The sequence below is a fragment of the Lissotriton vulgaris genome, unplaced genomic scaffold (genome assembly GCF_964263255.1).
Source record: "Lissotriton vulgaris unplaced genomic scaffold, aLisVul1.2 SCAFFOLD_1493, whole genome shotgun sequence".
NCBI lineage: Eukaryota > Metazoa > Chordata > Amphibia > Caudata > Salamandridae > Lissotriton > Lissotriton vulgaris.
The window spans coordinates 149,806-171,543 of NW_028254413.1; the positions used below are offsets into that span (position 1 = coordinate 149,806).

Genomic DNA, 21,738 nt, shown 5'->3' on the forward strand with positions numbered 1-21,738 from the left:
AAGAGGGACTACTGCTTAAGGCTAGCCCCGTGGCCACGAGAGATACACAAGATAATCTAAACAAGCATTTGCAATGCAATAGGTCTGAGCTATAATAAGTTTGAGCTATTGGTATTGTAAATGACAAATTTTGTATTTATGTGTTGGTTTTGAAAATAGCTAAATGAAAAGCTTTGTCATTTACAATGCCAATAGTTTTAACTTTCGCAAATGTGACACCTATAGCACTTGTAGTGCAATAGGTGTTTGTTGGAACTGGGGTCACCAGCTCCCCGAGGGTAGCATGGCACGAGCGGGTAGGCATCCGAAAGCTTATGTGTAAAGCGACCATACAGCACACGCATCCACTGAGACAGTAAAATGGGCACGCAATGAGTGACACCACTCCAGTAAGATTGTATAAAAAAGCTAATAACTTTTATATAGAGCAGAGTCAGGGTGATCAAAAGTTTATAGTATCAATAACTTATTAGTTTTCCTTCAGAATACATATGTTTCAGCACTTTGTGATAAATACTCAGAGGAATAAATATTAAATATCAGATAAATATTGAATATTAGATAATATTAAGTATAGATAACCACAGGCCTGACCTCAGCCTTGCTCCTTGTCAGCACCTGTAAGTAATACATCACAAAGGCAACCAAATGACATTGCATCTTATTAGTTCTGTAGGCATGTTACCCACTTCTCACCACGCAAGGGTGAGCATTTCACTGCAGTAAACATGTAATTAAATAACTGTAGGCTTCCAGTAAATGCGGCACTAAATGGGAGAAAACATTTCATTAAGATTAAACATCCCCTTGTGCAGGATTAACCATCTCCTTAATCAGGAATAACCACTTTAGGAATCACTCCCAGTAGGAATAAGCATTTCCTAGATTAGGGCTACACATTTCCTTAGTTATAATACATTTCGGTAGGCCAGAATTACCTATCTCATTAGGTAAGAGTAAACCTTTCCTTTAATCAGGGTAGCCTTTCTTCAGGTAAAAAGAATAAACAGTTCCTTAGGCAGAAGCTAGAACATTTCATCAAGAATCAGACCACCTTTATGGAAACAGTAACAGACCCCTATGCAGGATTAAACATTTCAACAGGTAAGCTCGAGCATAAAAGGCTTGGCTTTCGCATATAAAACCTTTCCTTATGTAAATAGAAACATCTCCTTGAACAGGAATGAGCTTTCTAGAAATGATCAAGCAAATTGCCCATTTCCTGATGCAGGTCTGGACACTGCATTATCTCCGTCAAGTATAAATAAAAGTTTCATTATCCAGCAGACACATTTCATTATATAGATGTAGGCATTTCAGGAAACCTGGCATTAGGCAGGAGGAGAAAATACTTCCCTGAATAGGAGTAGAACAGGTCATTGAAGGTAAAACCTTTCCTCAATCAGAGGTAAACATGTCCATATGCTAAACCAACGTAGCATGTCTCCATAACCTTTGCCTGAAAAGAATAAACACTACGCTACTCCGCCATAGCATTTCCTGGAGTAGTCAAGCGTACTTAGGGAACACTGCATTAAGTAGCAACATATAACTTTTCACTATGCAGGAGAAGAAAAACAGTTCATTGAAGACCAGGCAACATCTCATTAAGTTGAGCAACCCTTTCATTAAAGCACTAAGGCCGTTGGTTAACCTTTCTTTCAGCAGGGGTAACCATTTCCCTACGCAGGTGTAGGCCTTTCTTTGAAAATCTCATTATCAGTAATGAACGTTCCCTTCATACAGGTAAACCAGGTCTTAAGACTGGGACAATCAAGACATCCAGCCCAGGTGAGAAATTCATCTAATTCAAAACTACCCCATGTATAAGGCTACATTGACTGGCACTTAGCAGTACCCCAGGCAGGGGTTAACTTTTGTCCAATGGGGCTCTCACAGTGTTTAGGGGCCCTGGCCCCATCCAGCGTTCAAAGGGGGCCAAATAGGGCCAACGGGGCCCAGCAACAACTTTCCCTGAGGGGAGGGGCAGTTCCGGGGCCTCCTGCTCACTCCTGTGAGGCCCCGCATCTACCTGCGCCCTCCGCCCTCCCCCGAGGCTTTACCTTGTGGACTTCGGGCCTATCTGGCCCCTTGCGGAGGTTTTCGGCGTCTTCTCGGGGAGGGCTCGTACTCCTTCCCGAGCCCTCCGGTGTGCAGCGGGCTGGCCAGGAGAGGCCCGCGCTGCTCGGCGCTCTTCTGGGGGCCTCCCACAAGCCAGGAGCCAATGGCGGTGATTCGGGGCGCGGCTTGTGACAGCGCCCCCGTCACGTGACGGGGATGTCGATGGCTTCTGGGCCTAGCGCGACCCTCTTTGAATACCGGCGGCCCTCTCCTGGCACTGAGAGCCGCCCGGGGCAAACACAGCACCTCACAAGGCAGCGCCTCACAACCAGACTCAACCGCGGTGAGTGGAAGTCAATCTAGCGCTTCGTGGGTCATAGCTCGCAGCGGCCGTTCTTGAGGCCACAGCAGGTCCGGGCAGTGCAGCTCTTCACAGGGGAGTACAGTGCTCTGAAGGACCCCACAGGATATAGCGCTTCTAGGATGCAGCGCTCCCAGGCGCCCACACGGCGCTGGGTAGATTTAGCGCTTGGGAGCAGCCAGCAGGCTCACAGCGCTTCTTAGGCAGCAACCTCCTCCAGCACCTCAGCGCTGGGAAGATGTAGCGCTTGGGAGCAGATATAGCGCTTCAGGGTTCTAGCGCTTCAGGGCCACTATAGCCTCAAGGATCACAGCGCACTCTGGCAGCATCAGCAGGCTCAGTGCTTCTCAAAGGGGCTCAGTAGATAAGCGCTTGGGGGGCAAATCACAGTGCTCTTCTGACACAGCAGTACTGGGGTTGTCAGCGCTTCAGGGGCCACTGCAGGCTATGCAGGTTACAGCGCTTCCCAGTACACAGCGCTAGTGAAACGCGATGTGGGGCACACACAGCAGTTCTGTCAGCTGAGGTAAATTAGGCAGTTCAGGGGACTAGCGCTAGGGAATGAGAACGCTTAGCCAGCAACAGTTTATTTAAATTGGAGGCAGGTCAGCAGAACTAACGGAACAGGCCACACAACAGTGGCAAACCCGCAAATGAGGGTCCCAGGTGGCGTCAGGGAGCGATACAGCGCCAATACCTGGTTGCTTCCTCAATAGTCCAGTGATGATTTGGTTTCTTCTTTGCGCTTTATGTTTCTTGCGCCCTTGTAAATACCAGTCTCTTGGATCCTTAAAAGGGGGAGGGGGTTGAGTTGATGGCTGTATCCAATCTCCTCAGCCGGTCTACTCAAGTGGCCCCTGGGTTCCCCTCCCGCCGGGCCAGATCAGGGGGCAAGGTCAGGATCCCTCAACACTTGGTAGGCAGCACCTAGGCCCTGTCACTCCCAGTGTCATAGGTCCCTGTCTAGGTCCCACTGCCTAGAACTCCTGCGTAGGTTCTCCCCCAGGTCTGTGTTCCCTCAATCTGACAGGAAAGTTTCCCTCCCTTTCCTTATATTGTGCCAGTTGGCAGTGGCAGTTGGTGTCACCTCACCTGTTCCAGAAGGTTCCAGGAGGTTCTAGGAGGTTCCACTAATCTAGCGATGGGCAGGCTGGCAGGCTAGTATTGATACATTGTTTGAAGGGTTCCAGCCAGCTCCTGGCTACTAGAATGCGCCCACAAAGACCAAGCTGCAGTAGCAGGGGTCAGTGGCAGCCATGTTAGGGGAAGAAAGCACCTGCACCTTAACATTAGTTTAACATTACACAGGGCTTTCTCCATTACACATGGCCTATACACTTTTGTTACAATAGGGGGCACCCTAAATTAAAGGAATAAAAAGCGAAAAATTCTGGGAAAGGGCCAAGTCCTACAAGTAGTAGGGTCGTTGGTGTTGCTCAAAGTGAGGCATTTACCACTCCAAAATGGCGCCCATGGTTCAGCCGTTTTTCGACACTCAAGGGTAGTCCCTTGTTTGTCTCTACGCTTCCAGAGATGCACGCTTATCAGGCTCCTCTCTGCCTCACCTGCATGTATCCACTATCACGCTGTCCGGACGGGATCCAAACGCCCGCTTTCTGTGATCCCATTAAGGTAAGAGCTATTATTGGCACGCGCTTACCGCTCGCCTCTATCTTGCCGCCCTACTGATCCCCCTGTTAATTCCCACAGGATCAGTATGAATTGGACAGCTCCATTGCGCAGCGGCCTCCATTAAGCCTACCCACGCTCGTGGCTCGAAGCAATCCAAAACTTCAAAAGGTAATGCCTCACTTCGAGCAACACCAACGACCCTCACTTGCATTAGGCATGCTTTACTAAATCACAACCTTCTCCCTGCAGGCTGCCTACTAATTGGAAGGAACGCCACCGTCACTTCCTTAGGCGCATATATCTCGTGAAAGAAGCCGCCCCCGGCTATCGGCCCGGCGGTTCAGGTAATTCACTTACACTTAGGGCTAAACACTCGCTGACTCTCCGTGCAACAACTAACCGTCGCTGTTTTTGCCTTTGCTAGATCGAACCTACTGCACTTATTATCTTGCCCACGCCGTGGTTGTACTACAATTTAGTGCACAGGTCAGTTCTCCCGCCACTCATTGAACCGCCACTATGTGGAAATATCACCATCCGCCCCTTTGAACGGCCACATCAGTCACTGTAAATACGCCGTTGTGCTGAACCGCCACTATGTAAATACCACAAACCGGCCTTTCTGAACGGCCACACTAGTCACTGTAAATACGCAGTTTTTTTAAACCTTCACAATCCACATCCTGTGTTTTGTCGAATCATCTACGCGCTGTAATGTCGAACCTTCACCCACTTTGGCACTGACTTGCTCGCATCACGTTAGAAGCAAGCACACGTTGTGGATCCACTCTACTTAAAAAATGAGCATTATTCCACCTATGCCCTTTTAAGCAGTCACGCACCACAAGTGCACACCGCACGTTTGTCTCCGGAATGTCTTGCAGTTTATGGCACAGAACGTCTGCTTCACCAAAAATTGTGACTGACATGCTGTATTTAAACAGAAATGTCCTCCTGAGATAAATTCTCTTTTCCCTCTTCCTTCCTCCTGTTCATTCCCACAGGCTTTTATACAAACAATCAGGCAAAAAGTAATCTTGTCCTGAAGATGACCCCAATTAATTTTTGGAGATAGGGATCGAAACGTCACGTCGACTGTTTTAACAGTACTGCTTCTTTAGATTGTGTAACATGTGTTGCAGTTACTGTTGGTTTGAGCTTACACAAGATTACATTGTATTGTAAGCTACCTCTTGCTCCAATCTGTTTGCCTGTTATTATTTTTCCCCCATGTATTGTTTTCTCCTTTCTTACTTGGTACAGGCTTGTGCCCAGTTATCAATTTGTGTTTTGTTTCACTTACATCCTGAATTCTTTTACTTAACCTTATGAAATAAACATTCCTCTGTCCGGCTGGACATTGGAGAAAAAAGATAAACATTTCTTATTCCAAGTCTGTGCTCATTATTTTGTATTGCATCAAAAAGTTTAGGACCTTTGTCTTTTCAAAAATAGTGATGGTGTGGTGGCGCATAGTGATGGTGTGGTGGCGATAGAGAGAGAGGGGGGGTGTAGAGAGAGAGAGGGGTGTAGAGAGAGAGAGGGGTGTAGAGAGAGAGAGGGGTGTAGAGAGAGTGAGGGGTGTAGAGAGAGTGAGGGGTGTAGAGAGAGAGAGGGGTGTAGAGAGAGAGAGGGGTGTAGAGAGAGAGGTGGGTGTAGAGAGAGAGAGGGGTGTAGAGAGAGAGGTGGGTGTAGAGAGAGAGGTGGGTGTAGAGAGAGGTGGGTGTAGAGAGAGGTGGGTGTAGAGAGAGGTGGGTGTAGAGAGAGGTGGGTGTTGAGAGAGGTGGGTGTAGAGAGAGGTGGGTGTAGAGAGAGGTGGGTGTAGAGAGAGGTGGGTGTAGAGAGAGGTGGGTGTAGAGAGAGATGGGTGTAAAGAGAGGTGGGTGTTGAGAGAGGGGGGTGTAGAGAGAGGTGGGTGTTGAGAGAGGGGGGTGTAGAGAGAGGGGGGTGTAGAGAGAGGGGGGTGTAGAGAGAGGGGGTGTAGAGAGAGGGGGGTGTAGAGAGAGGGGGTGTAGAGAGAGGGGGTATAGAGAGAGGGGGTGTAGAGAGAGGGGGTGTAGAGAGAGGGGGTGTAGAGAGAGGGGGTGTAGAGAGAGGGGGTGTAGAGAGAGGGGGTGTAGGGAGAGGGGGTGTAGGGAGAGGGGGTGTAGAGAGAGGGGGTGTAGAGAGAGGGGGTGTAGAGAGAGGGGGTGTAGAGAGAGGGGGTGTAGAGAGAGGGGGTGTAGAGAGAGGGGGTGTAGAGAGAGGGGGTGTAGAGAGAGGGGGTGTAGAGAGAGGGGTGAACTGGTAAAGTTAGGAACTCTATGAAAAGTATGAATGAATGAATGAATGAAATTATTTGTAGAGCGCACGATGGCCAAACGGCTTCCTGGCGCTGAGAGCTCTAAAGAACAGAACAGACAGGGCCAGGAGGTTTAGCGGGGGTAGGCCAGGGCAAACAAGAAAGTTTTGAGCGCTTTACGGAAGTGTGAAAAAATAGGGATCGAACGCATAGAAAGAGGAAGGGAGTTCCAGAACCGGGGTGCAAGAACAGAAAATCGGGTTCCACCAGTGCGAGATTTGTGGAAACGGGGGACAGTGAGGAGGGCAGAAGAAGATGAACGGAGAGTGCGGGCAGGGGTGTAAAGAGAAATCAGAGAATTGATAAAAACCGGTGCAGAGTGATCAAGGGACCGATAGACAAGGCACCCTAGTTTGAACAAAGATCTCTGCAGGATGGGTAACCAGTGGAGGGATATGAGGACGGGAGTGATGTGATGGGTTTTGGGCAAGTGAAAGATGAGACGGGCAGCCTGATTCTGGATAGCTTGAAGGCGGCGGGTTTCGCAGGCAGGAATACCTGCGAACAAGCTATTGCCATAATCAAGGCGGGAGGTGATAAGGGCGGAAATAATGATTTTGAGGGAGTCAAGAGAAAAGAAGCGGGAGATTTTCCGGATCATCCGGAGGGAGAGGAAGCAAGAGGACACCACGGCACTGACCTGGCCGTGCATGGACAGGTCCTGACTGACCTTGATGCCCAGTGTTTTGACGGAGGGAACAGGGGTGGGAGGGGGGCCAAGGATGGGGGGCCAGAAGGCAGGGGACCAAGGGCTGGATGAGCCGCCAGTCAGGACAAGCTCAGTCTTATCTGGATTGAGCTTGAGATGGTTGGCGCTCATCCACCCAGAAATAAAGACCATGGTGGAATGGAAGAAAGATAAGGAGTGAGAAGGAGAGGACAGATCAAAGACGAGCTGGAGGTCATCTGCGTAATTATACACAGAAACCCCCAGCTCAAGGAGGGAAGAGATAAGTGGATGATTGAAAAGAAGGGGAGAAAGGGAGGAACCTTGGGGGACCCCAAAGGGCACCGGGAGGGGGGAGCAGAAAAGCCGGGGAGGTGAACAGCTTGAGAACGTCCTGTCAAAAAGGACGTGATCCAGGAGAGGGCAGGGCCTCGTATGCCCGCTGCGCTGACACGGTCCAAAAGAATGTTATGGTCGACCGTGTCAAACGCAGCGGACAGATCGAGGAGAATCAAAGCTTGGGGAGAGTTGACGTCGGCCTTGGCTTTGGCTAGTCAAGGACGGCTAGCACCACGGTTTCGGTCGAATGACCCGAGCGGAAACCTGCTTGGTGAGAAGCAAGGAGTTTGTTCTGTTCAACATAAGCAGAGAGACAGGAGGTGACGTAAGATTCCAGAATTTTAGCAAGATAGGGAAGAAGAGAGATAGGTCTAAAGTTAGAAGGGAGAGAAGAATCAAGACCAGGTTTTTTAAGAATAGGGGAAACAATAGCAGATTTAAATGAAGAAGGGACCAATCCGGTGGAAAGAGGCATTAAGGAGGGAGAGAGGGGTAGCAGGACAGGAAGAAAAAAGAGTTTTAAGAATGCGGGCAGGGGCACAATCAGTGGGGGAGCCAGACTTGGTTTTAGTGAGCAGAGCTAGGAAGGAGTCCAAGGAGAGGGGGGGAAAAGAAGAAAAAGAAGCTTTAGGCGCAGAGGGGACAGAGTGAAGTGGAGTAAAAGGAGTGACCGAGATGTTGGATTTGATTTTAACAATCTTCTCGATAAAGAAGTTGTTTAGTGAAGAGCAGAGAGCCTGGGAGGGAGTGAAGCGAGGGCAAGCACGGTCAGAGGTGGCCAAATTGTTGACCAAGGAGAAGATTTCTTTAGATTTGTTGGCCGAAAGAGCCACTTGTTCGGAGAAGTACTTGGTCTTTGTGGCCAGAATGGCCTTCTTGTACTCCTTAAGAAGAGATTTATATTTGGCCTTGAGGTCGGGGCAGTAGCTACGGCGCCAAAGGCGCTCCGAGCGTCTAAGCTCCAGTTTGAGGGTCTTGAGCTCGGAGTTGAACCAACGGTGAGCCTCATGAGGGCGAATGGACTTGACTAACTTGAGGGGGGCTACTAAATCACATGCGGAAGAAAGCCAGTTGCCAACTGCAGCGGCCTGTGAGTCAAGGGAAATGCCAGTGAGGTCTGGGGGAGAAGAAGCAAGGGAGTGAGAGAGGGAGGACAAGTCAGCACGATTCCAGCTACGAGAGAAAACATTCTTGGGACGAGGGGGTTTGTAAGGGGAACTAATGTTGATAATGAAGGAGATGAGAGAATGGTCAGACCATGTACAAGGGAGGATTCTGGGGGGGGAAACTATGTCTTGGGATGACCAGACTTGGTCCAGAATGTGTCCAAGATTGTGGGTAGGGACCAATACGTGGGGCTTGAGGTTGAGACATAGGAGAGTGGCCGTGAAGTCCTTGGACTCTGAGTCCTCCCTGGGGTCGCCAGGCCAGTAGTTAAAGTCACCAAGCAGGAGAACAGAGGAGTTATTAACTACAAGCGTGGCGAGGAGTTCCTGCAGGGAGGCCACAAACAGGGGCATGTTCAGGGGAGGGCGGTAGACAAGGACGACAGTGAGAGGTGCGGAAAGGTTAGAGTTAAAGTAGGGAAGGTTGGCTAGACTGCCGACTTTGGTGCTGGAAACCAGGGTTCGCGCCCACATCCTGTGATTCTGGGCAAATCACTTAATCTCCCCGTGCTAAAATGTGTACGTAACCGGTGTACATGTAAAGCGCTCCAATACAATGAGTTCACGCTATACAAGTATGCCCACAAAAAAAAAAAACATGCTTGGCCATATTTTAGAAGGACTATCGGGCTTGCCCTTCCAGTTGAGAAACTGTTACTAATTTAAGAGCTAATGTTCCATTAAGAATTATATCAAACTAATACAATAGACTGTGCGATCACTGGACAGATCCTCGTTATAAAACGATACGTTTGAAATCCTCTGCATAGACGCTGAAGCTCTTACTAAATCGATTTAGTACCAAAAATAACCGACCGGGTGAACCCTCCAAAACTTTCTTGGGATCACTCATCTGCCTAGCAGTAACCCCACCTACTGTACGTCAATCTACCTCTGTCTCTACTGTTTACAAGCAGCAACAGAAGTACAGAACTTGCCGTCATCCTGATGCCACCGAAACCGGAAAAAGGGCATGACCCAATCCTGAGGGAAGCCAGCCTCTGAGGTGATCCTAACGGGGTACATGAAATGCTGAATAAATTAAATGCCCTTCACAGGGGGAGTACATCTAAAATAATTACAAGCATTTTCAACATTCAAAGAACCTCGTAAACTTTTTTTTCTCAGCAAGCATTGTTTAATTTGTCGCTTGTAATTATGAACGTGACCACCTCCAATACTAGTCATATTGCTTTGAAATTGATTATTTATATGGGCACTACAACATCAGTGTCATTAAAAGATTATAAAAGGTTGTACCTCTCCGACATGGCTGCTGCGTTGTACTGAGAACGCAAACAGGGGATTTCTATTTACCGTTGTGAAGGAACCCTGACTGAAGCGATAGCTGCCCCACTTAATGCCTGCGTGTACAGTCAACAATTTGTTCTCTTGGGCTTTCTTTAGATTCTACAAACTACTGTAAAGTCCATGGCTTGTAGCTCGTTGCTTTCATTTGAAATGATTTCAGTGTACAAAACAGAAATTAACATTGGAAGTGGGGTGTGTGTGTTCAGGCGTGGAAAAGGCAGCGCAGCCGAGAAAACGGCTGTTCTGCCCCGGCGCCAATTTTCAAGTTTCCAAACCGGCGAAGGAAAAACTGCGAGGAAAGAGACGGGTGAACGGTGAGTGGATGATTAGCGGAAAAGTCTGCAGATGCGTTCTTAGGATCGCATGTGTGTCGAATCTAACAGGAGTATGCGGTTTCACTTTATAACTAAATGTTAAGTTGTTATCCTGGGTCTTTCCCTTGATTTGCTCTGATGGATAAAACCTTTTTCTTTAGTTGAGTGCAGTCAGTGCTTCACTATGAAGGTTGAGCAGTAGATGGGAACGAGCTCTCAGGATTGTGTGGCGGGCGGGGGGGAAGGTATGGGTGCTTGTTGCCGGTCGCGTTAGGAACAAGCTCTCGGCAATGCTGTGGCGGGGGAGCGCATTTCTTTGAAGTCTGATGGGGGAGGGGCGGGGGAGCGGCTTTCTTTGAAGTCTGATGCAGAGACTCAGACAAATGGTGGTGTGCGATGTGCACGCGCCTGGCTCACATGAACTGTACCTGATCCGCAGCAGTTTGGGTAGACTTTTGAAAGCCTTACTATAATCTCGACAAACAAGCATTGCTAAAGCAATGCTGTAGTCGAGACCTAAAAAACAGCACCAGGGCACAAGAATTGATCAAGTGGTGGAGGGGGGGTTTGTCTCTTCCAAGCCTTCCCCATCACACACTGAGCAACATGGACAGAGTCTTAGCCAAGAACAACATGAGACAAAACCTGCCGTTGGATCAGAGGGAAGTTTGAAAACTCTCGATCCAACTGTTAGTTCGTAGAGTCAGGAGAATCAGATAGGTCCACCATGGAGTCTACACTATCTTTTGACTCTTCTTCCTGGGGATGAAACGGATCACATCTTTAGACATCGGTGCATCTTTGCTCTGCATAAAGGGTAGGTGGTTTTGGGAAGACATCAGAGCGACAATAGCGCACAGGAGCCAGGTGTACATCAGCTAACTGTTGCCTGAACACAAGAGACAATTTATGTGGGCCTGGCATGACAGACAAAGCTAAAAGCTGCTGTATAGAACCTCAAGATACCCAGGAAGAAGAGGAGGATAGCGAGGGAAGAAAACAAAATGAATCAAAACACAATCAGAAACAGGAAAGGTTTAAGAAATGTTCATAACGCAAGAGAAAGAGGGTCTGATCCACACCCCTGCTTATCTTCAGCACTACCATTTTGTGGATGTGCCATCTACAAGGCAGGCACACAGGTGTGTGATAGAAGTGCAGTCTACCTATTTGCAGGAAGGAAAGTAGTTTCAGGTTTCACCACAAAGTTGCAGGGACATGCACAAGTTCAGAATGATAAAACAAAACAATCAATCAAGGATCCGTGGAGCACAGCAAATCACCTGTGATGGTCTCCAGGCACTGGAGTAGTTGCTTGCTTCATGGTAATCTGTTCGAACAGCCAGTTCTTCCCCATATTGCTGGAGCAACGGAGTGATCCTGAGGTGCAAGGGGACAACCTGCCATGCTTTGGCCGCCAGGTGAGAGGAGTGTCCTCCGCTGTCGCTTCGGCAGAACTGGGAGTTTCTGTGAGGAAGAGGGAGTTGGATCATAGGTGGCTAGTTGGTTGGTGGAATGTCAAGCATTTGTTGTTACCTAGTCCTTCATTGTGCAGGGCTTTCTATATGTGGGTCAACATTTTGAATTGGCATCTCTTCTGGTTTGCGAGCCAATTTAGCTTCTTGAGGTCGGTTGGGATGTGGGTTTGTCCAGGGAGTTAGAGGATGAGTCTGGCAGCTGAGTTCTGTATGGTCTGTCAAAACCCCTTTCTTTTGGTCACACCCACCATAACTTTTTGGGATACTCGTCTTGTCCCAATGGTCAGCCTACCTCCCAAACTCCTGGCGAGAGACCAAAACCAGGTCCACCAGGTACTGATGCAACTTTTCCGAAGTACAGTTACTCAACAGATGTTCCTTCATAAGCAAATTATAAAGTCCATCATCATCTTGCATTTGACTAGCCTTCAACCAACCACATACTGTTTTCAATGAAAAATCTACAAAATCAACCCAGGGCTGACTTGAGGTGTTCTGAATCTCCCTGAACTTAAGGATTACGTTACTTATCCGGTCAGCATCGGTTATTGGCATGCAGAGTTGTAGATTCACTTGCTTTGAATACTCCTGTCATCTAGTTTTGGGTCCGGATGTTCTGGAAGTTTTTTCTTCTTCAAAGAAGTCTGAGTCATGAGGTAAGGCGGTAACTCCTTTCGGTGACACTGCGCATGGGCATCAACTCCATTTTTAGATTTTTTTCTTTCCGCTATCTGGTACAAACATATATTGCGCCACTCCGGTTCGGGACCTTTTTTCAAGATCCCTTTGGTGCGCAATTCACTCTATTGTTTCAATGTATCTTCCACTCGACGAGAACTTCACACTGATGGACCGGATTCCATTTCAACTCTGCCCTCATGCCACTCTAAGTACCTGCGCACCAACCTTCACAAAGTCTGTAATCTGTGCCTCTCCCCGAAGCACAATGAATAAGATTGTGACACCCGTCGTCGTTTCGATCCAAGAAGACCATGCGGGACAGTCTGGCTCGAAGAAAAGAGATGCAACGGCAAAGTACTTAAAATCTTCAGTGAACATGATATTGAACAGGAAGATGTGGAGTCCGCAGCTGGGAAGAAACTTTTTCTCTCCAAGACTCCGATTCAGAACTTGAAACCAAACTGGAGTCCCATGACGTTCCAGCTGGTCAAGATGTCTTGCGTACCCAAACCCCTTCGCCCACACAAAAACCTGCTTCCATCAAACAAAAGGCTTCTGTGCCACCACTGCCATCTGGCCATTGCAGGCACCGAGATACTGCTTCCAACGCCCCACCCTCCGGCTCGACACCAAACACACAACTAAAGCCTTCTGGCTCCGGTCGAGCAGAGTCTCCACCTCCGCTACAAAAACTTTAGTTTTGAAGTGCAAAAAAGAGAAGCCTGGTACGGCTCTGAAGATTTCGTACACCAAGGGACTTCAAGGACAGTGAGACCCACATCGAGAGTGGCCCAGCCTGGTATTTGATGCAATTTTGACTGAAGTGCACTCCCCAGTTTCAGTACTCTTACCTTAAAACAAGGTAAGTCCCTAGTAAATGGTACCTCTGGTACCTAGGGCTGCTGCATTTATTGTGCCACCCTAGAGGACCCACCACTGAACTAATGCAGACTGCCATTACAGGCTGCGTGAAGTAGTGCAGACAAATGAGAAAATAGGACACCTTGTCTTAAGAAATGCATACTGATACCAGTGGTTGATTTATTAACATAAGCACCCAAAGTGCACCTTATAGGTGCCCCTGAAAACCTACCTGCCTCGTATTGTGCTTGCTGGCTAACTGGCATTTTCCAGCCTGCCACCACAGACTAGTTTCTGACCTCTTAGAGGTGAGAGCCCATGCTCTCAGAGGTCAAAAACAATGCTTGTTCAGGCAGGAGATGTTTACACCTCCTCCAGCAGGATGGCTAGATAATCTGTATACCAAGGCTAGAGGTCAACACCTCTGCAGCCTTTCATAGGAGACACCGGCTTCCCTCGGATCTGGGCGATGCCACCCACTGCAGTGTGGCTCATTTGGCACCAGGACATGCAAGAAATTAGCTATGCAAGTTGGCGTGTTGAGCCACAAGGCTACTAACACCCCTAAGGCGGGCTACCTGATGTGCTCCACAAAGGAAAGATTCCATTATCTTCATTTTGGTGGAATTAGGAACTCTAGAACAGGGTTATGGGGACTCCCCTCCCCTGGAAGTTTTTGTGAAAAAGTGCCTCTTTTGACATGGTTAGCCCCCCACGTTTTGACCGGAAATTGATGTAATTTCGATTGTAGTGCACAGGGTACCTGCCAATCAGGTCCCCTGTGCCAGTGCTTCTTCCCTAAAACGACTCCATAATTGGCCATTCATGCACCCTGGAAGTCCCGGGTACCTAGGGCCTTGGGACTGAAGAGGGTCCCCCTAGGGATTGTAAGAAAGTGGCTCTGTATATACTGGACCAAAGTAAGGTACAGTGTGCAGAGTCCACAGTCCCCAGAGGCATGGCAGAGACTAAAGTTAGATATAACCTTACTCTCTAAAGTGGTAGCTTGGTTGAGCAGTAAGGCAGTATCAGAGGATAGTGTAAAGCATTCATTGTACACACTCAGTCAGCAAATGGTCTCACACACTCAAGAACTGAACTCTAGGCAATTGTTTGTCAAAAGATATAGTGGTTTTATTTTAGAACCAACAAGGTATCAAAATATACTTTCTCAGAATGGATTACTTTAGTTAAATACTTTTCAAATAGGCAATAGACTCTTTGAATACAATAGATACAGTCTGTTGCAATAGCGCCATGAAACCTCCTGGTGGCCGTGCGCTCTAGAAGTTTCCGTTAACATAATATAACATAATAGGCAACACAATTTCAAACACAACGCAACATTGAACTCAATGGGAATTTCTAGTTAAATGCCATTAATTACTTTGTAGATTACTTTTCTAACTACAGGACTGGATCCTAGATTTAGTCCCGGGATATGAGCTGTAAACAGTTAAGTAAAAGCGTTTTGGTTACAGTAGTGACTTTAAGGAATATTATTGTATTTTAAAAGTTGACAAACTTTTCTGGATGAAATTACCAATGTTATACTATGGAAGGAAATTCAGTTTGCAGGTAAAGTATGTTTACGTTACTTTTGTAATCAATGCTGAGCTCCTAGGTTCAGCACTGGGACATTATCTAAAACAGGCAAGTAATTATGTTTTCATCTTTGGCACGATTTTTAAAGAATATTTGTAAGTTTCGAAAATCGACACTTGGAAACTTTTTCAGCAAAAAGCAGGCATTGATCCTCTATGGAAGGAAATTCAAGTTACTGGTAAGTACGGTTAAAATTACATTTCAGGGTCAGTACTGAGCTACAAGATGCAGCACTGAGGTCTCTCCTGATAACAGGTGAGTACATCGGAATTCGTTGTTCGGTTGATTTTAGATGAATATTTTAGAGTTCCAAAACTCCACAGTTCAAAGAATTTCCAAGGCGAACCAGTCAATGTTAGCCTATGGAAGAAAAGTGAGTTATCGGCTTTTAGGTAAGTACTCGACTGGCAGAGTTACGGTTCAGGTCATAGACTCAGGGGTTTCCCAGGGTCAGGTAGGTACAGTTTGTACATCCTCAGCGGCACAAGGGCAGCCGGGTGCAGAGGTAGTTAGCCCACTGTTATCCAATCAATCAATCAATCAATCAGCAAATTTGTATAGCGTGCTACTCACCCGCTAGGGTCTCAAGGCGCTGGGGGGAGGGGGAGTTGCTACTGCTCGAACAGCCAGGTCTTGAGTTGTTTCCTGAAGGAGAGATGGTCCTGGGTTCGCTGTAGGTGGGTGGGGAGGGAGTTCCATGTCTTGGCCGTCAGGTAGGAGAAGGTTCTTTCTCCGGTGGTTATTCTGCGAATTCGTGGCGAGGTTGAGGCTGGGGGAACGGAGCTGGCGGGTGGTGTGTAGAATGTCAGGCGGCTGTTGAGGTATTTGGGGCCCATGTCGTGAAGAGCCTTGTGTGCGTGAGTGAGGAGTCTGAACGTGATCCTCTTGCTGACGGGGAGCCAGTGCAGGTCTTTCAGATGGGCAGAGATGTGGCTGTAACGGGGGATGTCCAGGATGAGTCGTGCCGAATCGTTCTTAATGCGTTGGAGTCTTTTCTGGAGTTTGGCTGTGGTGCCAGCGTAGAGGGTGTTCCCGTAGTCCAGTCGGCTGGTGACGAGGGTCTGGGTGACCGTCTTCCTGGTTTCTGTGGGGATCCATCGGAAGATTTTACGGAGCATGCGCAGGGTTTTGAAACAAGATGATGAGACGGCGTTGACTTGTTTGGTCATCGTGAAGGAGGAGTCCAGGATGAAGCCTAGGTTGCCTGCATGGTCCGTTGGCTTGGGGGCGGTGCCCAGGACAGGGGGCCACCAGGAGTCGTCCCAGGCCGAGGGGGATGGTCCCAGGATCAGGACTTCTGTCTTGTCTGCGTTCAGTTTCAGACGACTGAGCTTCATCCATTCTGCGACGTCCTTCATTCCTTCCTGGAGGCTGGCTCTGGGGGTGGTGGTGGTGGGGTCGTTGGTGAGGGAGAGGATCAGCTGGGTGTCGTCGGCGTAGGAGATGATGTTTAGGTTGTGTTGGCTTGCGATGGCTGCGAGGGGGCTCATGTAGACGTTGAAGAGGGTGGGGCTGAGCGAGGAGCCTTGCGGGACGCCACAGATGACTTCGGTGGCCGCGGATCGGAACGGGGGGAGGTTGACTCTCTGGGTTCTTCCGGTGAGGAACGAGATGATCCACTCCAGGGCTGTTCCTTGGATTCCGGTGTTGCTGAGGCGTTGTATTAGGGTGCGGTGGCATACGGTATCGAAGGCTGATGAGAGGTCCAGGAGGATGAGGGCAGCTGTTTCCCCGTTGTCGAGCAGGGACCGGATGTAGTCGGTGGCTGCGATGAGAGCGGTCTCGGTGCGGTGGTTTGCTCGGAACCCTGACTGCGAGGGATTGAGGGATTCGTTAGTCTCAAGAAAGGCGGAGAGTTGTTTGTTGACGGTCTTCTCAATGACTTTGGCAGGAAACAGGAGGAGCGAGATGGGGCGGAAGTTCTTGAGGTCCTTGGGGTCCGCAGTGGGTTTCTTCAGGAGGGCGCTGAGTTCGGCCTGTTTCCAGCTCTCCGGGAAGGTGGCGGATGTGAAGAAGCTGTTAATGATGTTCCGGATTTGGTATGCGATGACGGAGTCGGCTTTGTTGAAGATGTGGTGTGGACAGGGGTCGGTCGGGGAGCCGGAGTGATTGGTGTTCATCGTGCAGGTGGCATCTTCGGTGCTAACCGGGGCCCAGGTGCAGAGGGTGGTGGTGGGGGGCTCTGGTTCGGTGGTTGGGAGCGTGGTTTGTGCGCCGAAGCCGTTGTGGATGTCGGAGATCTTGCGGTGAAAGAACAAGACGAGTGAGTCGCAGAGGTCTTTCGAGGGTGTGAAGTCGTTGTTGCAGGCGCTGGGTTTGGAGAGCTCTTTGACGATGCAGAAGAGTTCCTTGCTGTTGCGGATGTTGTTGTCCAGTCATTCTTTGAATGTGGTCTTCTTGGTGGTGCGGATAAGGTGGTGTTGTTTGCGGGTGGCGTTCTTGAGGGCTGTCATGTTCTCTGCTGTCTCGTCGTGGCGCCAGGCTTTCTCGAGGGTGCGGCAGGTCTTTTTGGAGTTTTTGAGGATGTTGGTAAACCACGAGGCTTTCCTGCTGCCGGGTCTGCTGGGAGGATTCTTCAGTGGTGAGAGTTAGTCGGCGCAGTCGGTGAGCCACTGTGTGAGGTTGCGGGCTGCTTCGTTAGGGTCAGTCGTGTTGGTGGGCCGGTTCTGGCTGAGGGAGGTGTCCAGCGTAGAGGGTGGGGGTGTTCACCAGTTGCTTGAGTCCGAGGTTGGCGAGGTTGTCCAGCAGGGCGGTGGTGTTGCAGTCCTTGTTGTTCTCCAGGTGGAAGTTGAGGTCCCTTAAGGAGGATGTAGTCTGTGGAGGTGAGGGTGTGTGGACTGATGAAGTCTTCGATGGCTTCGCTGAATTGTGTGCGTGGTCCCAGTGGTCTGTAGATGAGGGTGCCTCTGAGGATGGTCTTCGGGTCAGTGTGTATCTGGAAGTGAAGGTGCTCGGCGGCGGTGAGGGTGTCGTCGGAGTTGGTCGTGATTCGGATGGTGTTTTTGTGGACGATGGTGATACCTCCTCCGGTCTGGTTGACGCGGTTCTTCCGGGTGATCTTATAGCCATCCGGGATGGCTATGGCGATGTCAGTGGCTGAGTAGGCGTTCATCCAGGTTTCCGTGAGGAAGGCGACGTCCGGTGCTGTTGTGTCGAGGAGGTTCCAGAGTTCGACGGCGTGCCTGTGGACGGAGCGGGTGTTGAGCAGGATGCACTTGAAGTGGCTGTTACTGGTGCTGGGCTTGGCGGGTTCCAGGCAGGGTCGGAGGCAGGCGAATTTGCAGGTTTGGCAGGTGAAGGGTCCATGGGTCCATTTCGGGGTGGCTCGGTAGCAGGAGGGGTTCCGGCCGGCGTTGAGTGCGTGGAGGGTGGTAGCATTGTAGGTTCTTCGGTTGGGAAGGTCTTTGTGAGGGCCAGGGGTCCTGGCTCTGGGTGCGGTCCAGGCACGGACGGGCGCAGACGGGCATGCCTTCGGCGCGCCCGCTGCGCGCGGTCGCCGCGTGGCCTCCTTATGAGGCGAATTGGGAGGGAGGAGCAGGCGGGAGCGGGGCGGCCAATGGCCGGAGGGTACTGAAAGAAAAAGGGGGCGGGACAGCGAGGGAGCAGCGGCGGGAAGGGGCGAGCGGGGAGCGCACACCAGAGGGCAGGGGTACAACACCTACGAGGAAAAAGCAGAAATACCTAACAAACAGACAAAAATGCACAAATTAGGTTACAAGTGTGGGCAACAGCGGAGAAAGGAGAAGGTAGCGGCAGGGGGACACCAGAGGGCATGGATACAATAACAACGAGGAAACAGAAATACCTAAAGACAGACAAAGAATGCACAAATTAGATCACAAGTGTGGGCAACAGCGGAGAAAAGGAGAAAAGAAGCAGCAGGGGGACACCGAGGCCAGGGGGCCTTCGGTTGGTGGTGGTGGGCAAGCAGGCCACGCGGCTGTGGGAGCTGGCCTCCTGGGCACTTGCTCAGGACAAATGGGGAAGTACAGAATACACAAACTTGGGAATCAAAGCATAAATGCCCGCACAAGTCCTAAATTCTCTTATCAATAGCGTAGAACCAAAAAGTTGCAAAACCACGGGCTGGAGGCACCATTCCCTATACCTCCTGAGGTTAGGAAGCTGGTCCAACAAAACCAGCTTACCCAAAATGTAAATACACACAATAGCCCAGCACACTGAATACATGGAATGTAACAAATATACAGTCAAGAAATAAAGAGTTGTTTCAATGAGTCCATGTTATGTTCCAATTCATCCTTTATTTTTCATTGTTAAAAAACGTGTGAAACCGCCAACGCGTTTCGTCCCATCCAAGGACTTCTTCAAGGCTTATACAAAGGTGTTCGGATGTCGCAATTCCTCATATATTAGGGATTAGGGATGGGTAATTTTTTAGAATCAGTTTGTGCGCTTCCCCATAGGTTTAGATTCCATGTAGTTTTAACAGGTGATTTTTCTTAGGTAGAAACAGTATCCCGGATAATGTGGTTCCGGTCCACACAGTCCTCAGCAATGTCAGTCCTTAGCAATGTCCGGATGGGGAAGTAGTTTAAGACAAAGGTTGCACTGCCAGGGGCACTCGGGCGGCTGGGTGCAGGGTGCTTTTGAGCAGTCGGGCGATCAATGTTATTCAATGGAGCTCTTGGAAAGTAAACAAAGGCCGTAGGCTCAGGGACGGAGGATCTTCTGGAGCGACCAACACTTTGAGGGGTAAGTTGGGATCTTGGAGGATAGGTAGGCACCCAGGAGTTGGGCACAGGGGGCTGTGGGGCACCGGTTGCAAGGGTGTCTTTTGAGGTCAGGAAATCTTACCCACTGCTGGTCGCGGTCGGAGGGGTCCTTTGTCCTGAGGCTGCAGGCGTCGTCTGGGTCATCGAGGAGGGTCCTTGGGCACTGGATTCCAAGTCAGACTCGCCGGGGGGACGTCCTCAGGGTCTTGATTCACTCCGGCACAGGCCAGGTTTGGCGGGTGCAGAGCGTGCAGGGTTCGCGGTTCCGGGCTGATGCTAGGGCTTGTTACGTGCTTTGAGCAGTACCACTGCTCGTGGGAGACCCAGGTAGTCAGAGTCACAAGGCAGTCAGGTCCTCCTTTTGAGGTTGCTGACCAATGGAGATGTCGGGGTTTAACAGGAGCAGGTTCGAGGGTCGACAGGCCGGTAGGGCTGGGGCCAAATCAGTGGGTGTCTTCCTCTTTTTAGCAGCTGCACGGCAGGTCTTAGTGTTCCTTGATCTTTCTTGTTTCGTAATCTGGATCTGTGGAAAGAGGTTCAGGGTGCCCCTAAATACTAAATTTAGGGGCGTAACAGGTAGGGCAAGGGCAGGGACCAATGGGTCCCTGTCCTGGGGTGGGTACACCCCTTAGCCTGCTCCTCTCCTGTGGGAGGGGGGGCAGGAGCCTAGCTGTGAGTGGTCAGGGCTTCCAATCTTCAACATGGCCGGAGCCCGGGGTTGTGCATCACCTCGCCTCTCCCACCTGAGGGGTGGAGTTGGCACAGGCTGGCACACCCCCTTTCTGACGTAGGTTTTCCTGCCAGAGTGAGGGTCAGAACTGGTGGGGGCCAGTTGCTGAGTACAGCATGTGGTCTGGAGAAGCTCACAAAGGCGGAATGCCTTTGAAGCTTCCCCTGCCCATCCTGGGGGAGGAGGCTAGGCACCTCGTCCCAGGATGTGCATTATTGCAGGCCCAGGAGAGCGGGGAGCTCTCCACCCAGGGGTTCAGCATCATGTCTGCTGTGTGGCAGCCTAGGCAGCCTCTCAGACAAGACATGGATTGTAGGTTACAGTACTAATTCAGGATGCACTATACCACAAGTGTGGGCATATCTGCATGAGCAGATACCCCCCAACAATATTTAAATCCATTCTTAGATATTGTAAGTGCCAACGAAGCCATAGAAAGAACATGGGCTGGAAACTCGATTACTCAAGTTCCCCAGCACAATGATGGCTTCCCTGAACCCAGGAGTGTTTGTGGGTTTATTGAAAGGAGTAGTCTGGTACCAATGATGCCAGTGTGGGATTTATTGAAACATGTACTCTAAGGTGCCCCCTGAAAACTAACCAATCCTGGTATAGCCACAGACTGGCTTTAGGCAACCTGCCACCACCAGACATGTTTCTGGACCCCTGGGTCGAGTGCCTAGGCTCTCTGGGAGCAGAAACAAATTACATCTTGGGCGGAGGCGTCACATCTCCTCCCCCAGGATGGGCACAGTGCCCCAGAGGGAAGTTTACCTTCTAGTGGGAAGGGGGGGGGCATAAACCTCACTGGTTGGCTGCCCCCCCCCCTTCAAGATGACTGGGGCTCAGTTGTGCTTCGCCTTAAGCACCTGAGGGGTGGGGTTGGCAAAGGTGGGCACACCTCTCCTCCTATTTTGGTTTTCCAACTGATTCTCCTTCCAGAGGGTGGGTCAGTTCACAAAGGCGGCAAGCCTTTGAAGTTGCCACTTCATGGACCCTGCCCATCCAGGGGGGAGGAGGCTTTGCATCTCGACCCAGGATGTGCTTTGTTTCAGGACCTGGGAGACTCTCGACCCAGGGGTCCAGAAAAATGTCTGGTGATGACAGCTGGAGAGCAGCCACTCAGCCAGGACACCAGAGTAAGGTCATTTTTCAGGCGGCATCTCCTAGATGCCCTCTCTAGTGCATTTTGCATTAAATCCCACACTGGCATCAGTGTGGGTTTAATGTGCCGAGAGGTTTGAAACCAAACTTTCCAGATTTCAGTAAAAACATTATGGTGCTGTGGAGTTCATAATGACAAACTCCCAGACCATATATTCTTTATGGCTTTATTGCACTTACAATGTCTAAGAACGGACTTAGACACTGTAGGGGTACAGGGCTCATGCACCTGAACACTCACCAGTGGTATATGACACCCTGCTTGAGGGGTGCCTTACCTTTACCATAGGC

At 49.9% G+C, this 21,738-nt stretch overlaps 1 protein-coding gene across 1 annotated transcript in view; it reads right to left on the reverse strand.

Annotated features, from left to right (window-relative positions):
* LOC147659537 (putative splicing factor, arginine/serine-rich 7) overlaps positions 1–21,738 on the reverse strand; it is a gene marked incomplete at its 3' end in the record, with an annotated part of 238,441 nt that overhangs the window by 139,876 nt on the left and 76,827 nt on the right. The window lies entirely within an intron of this gene.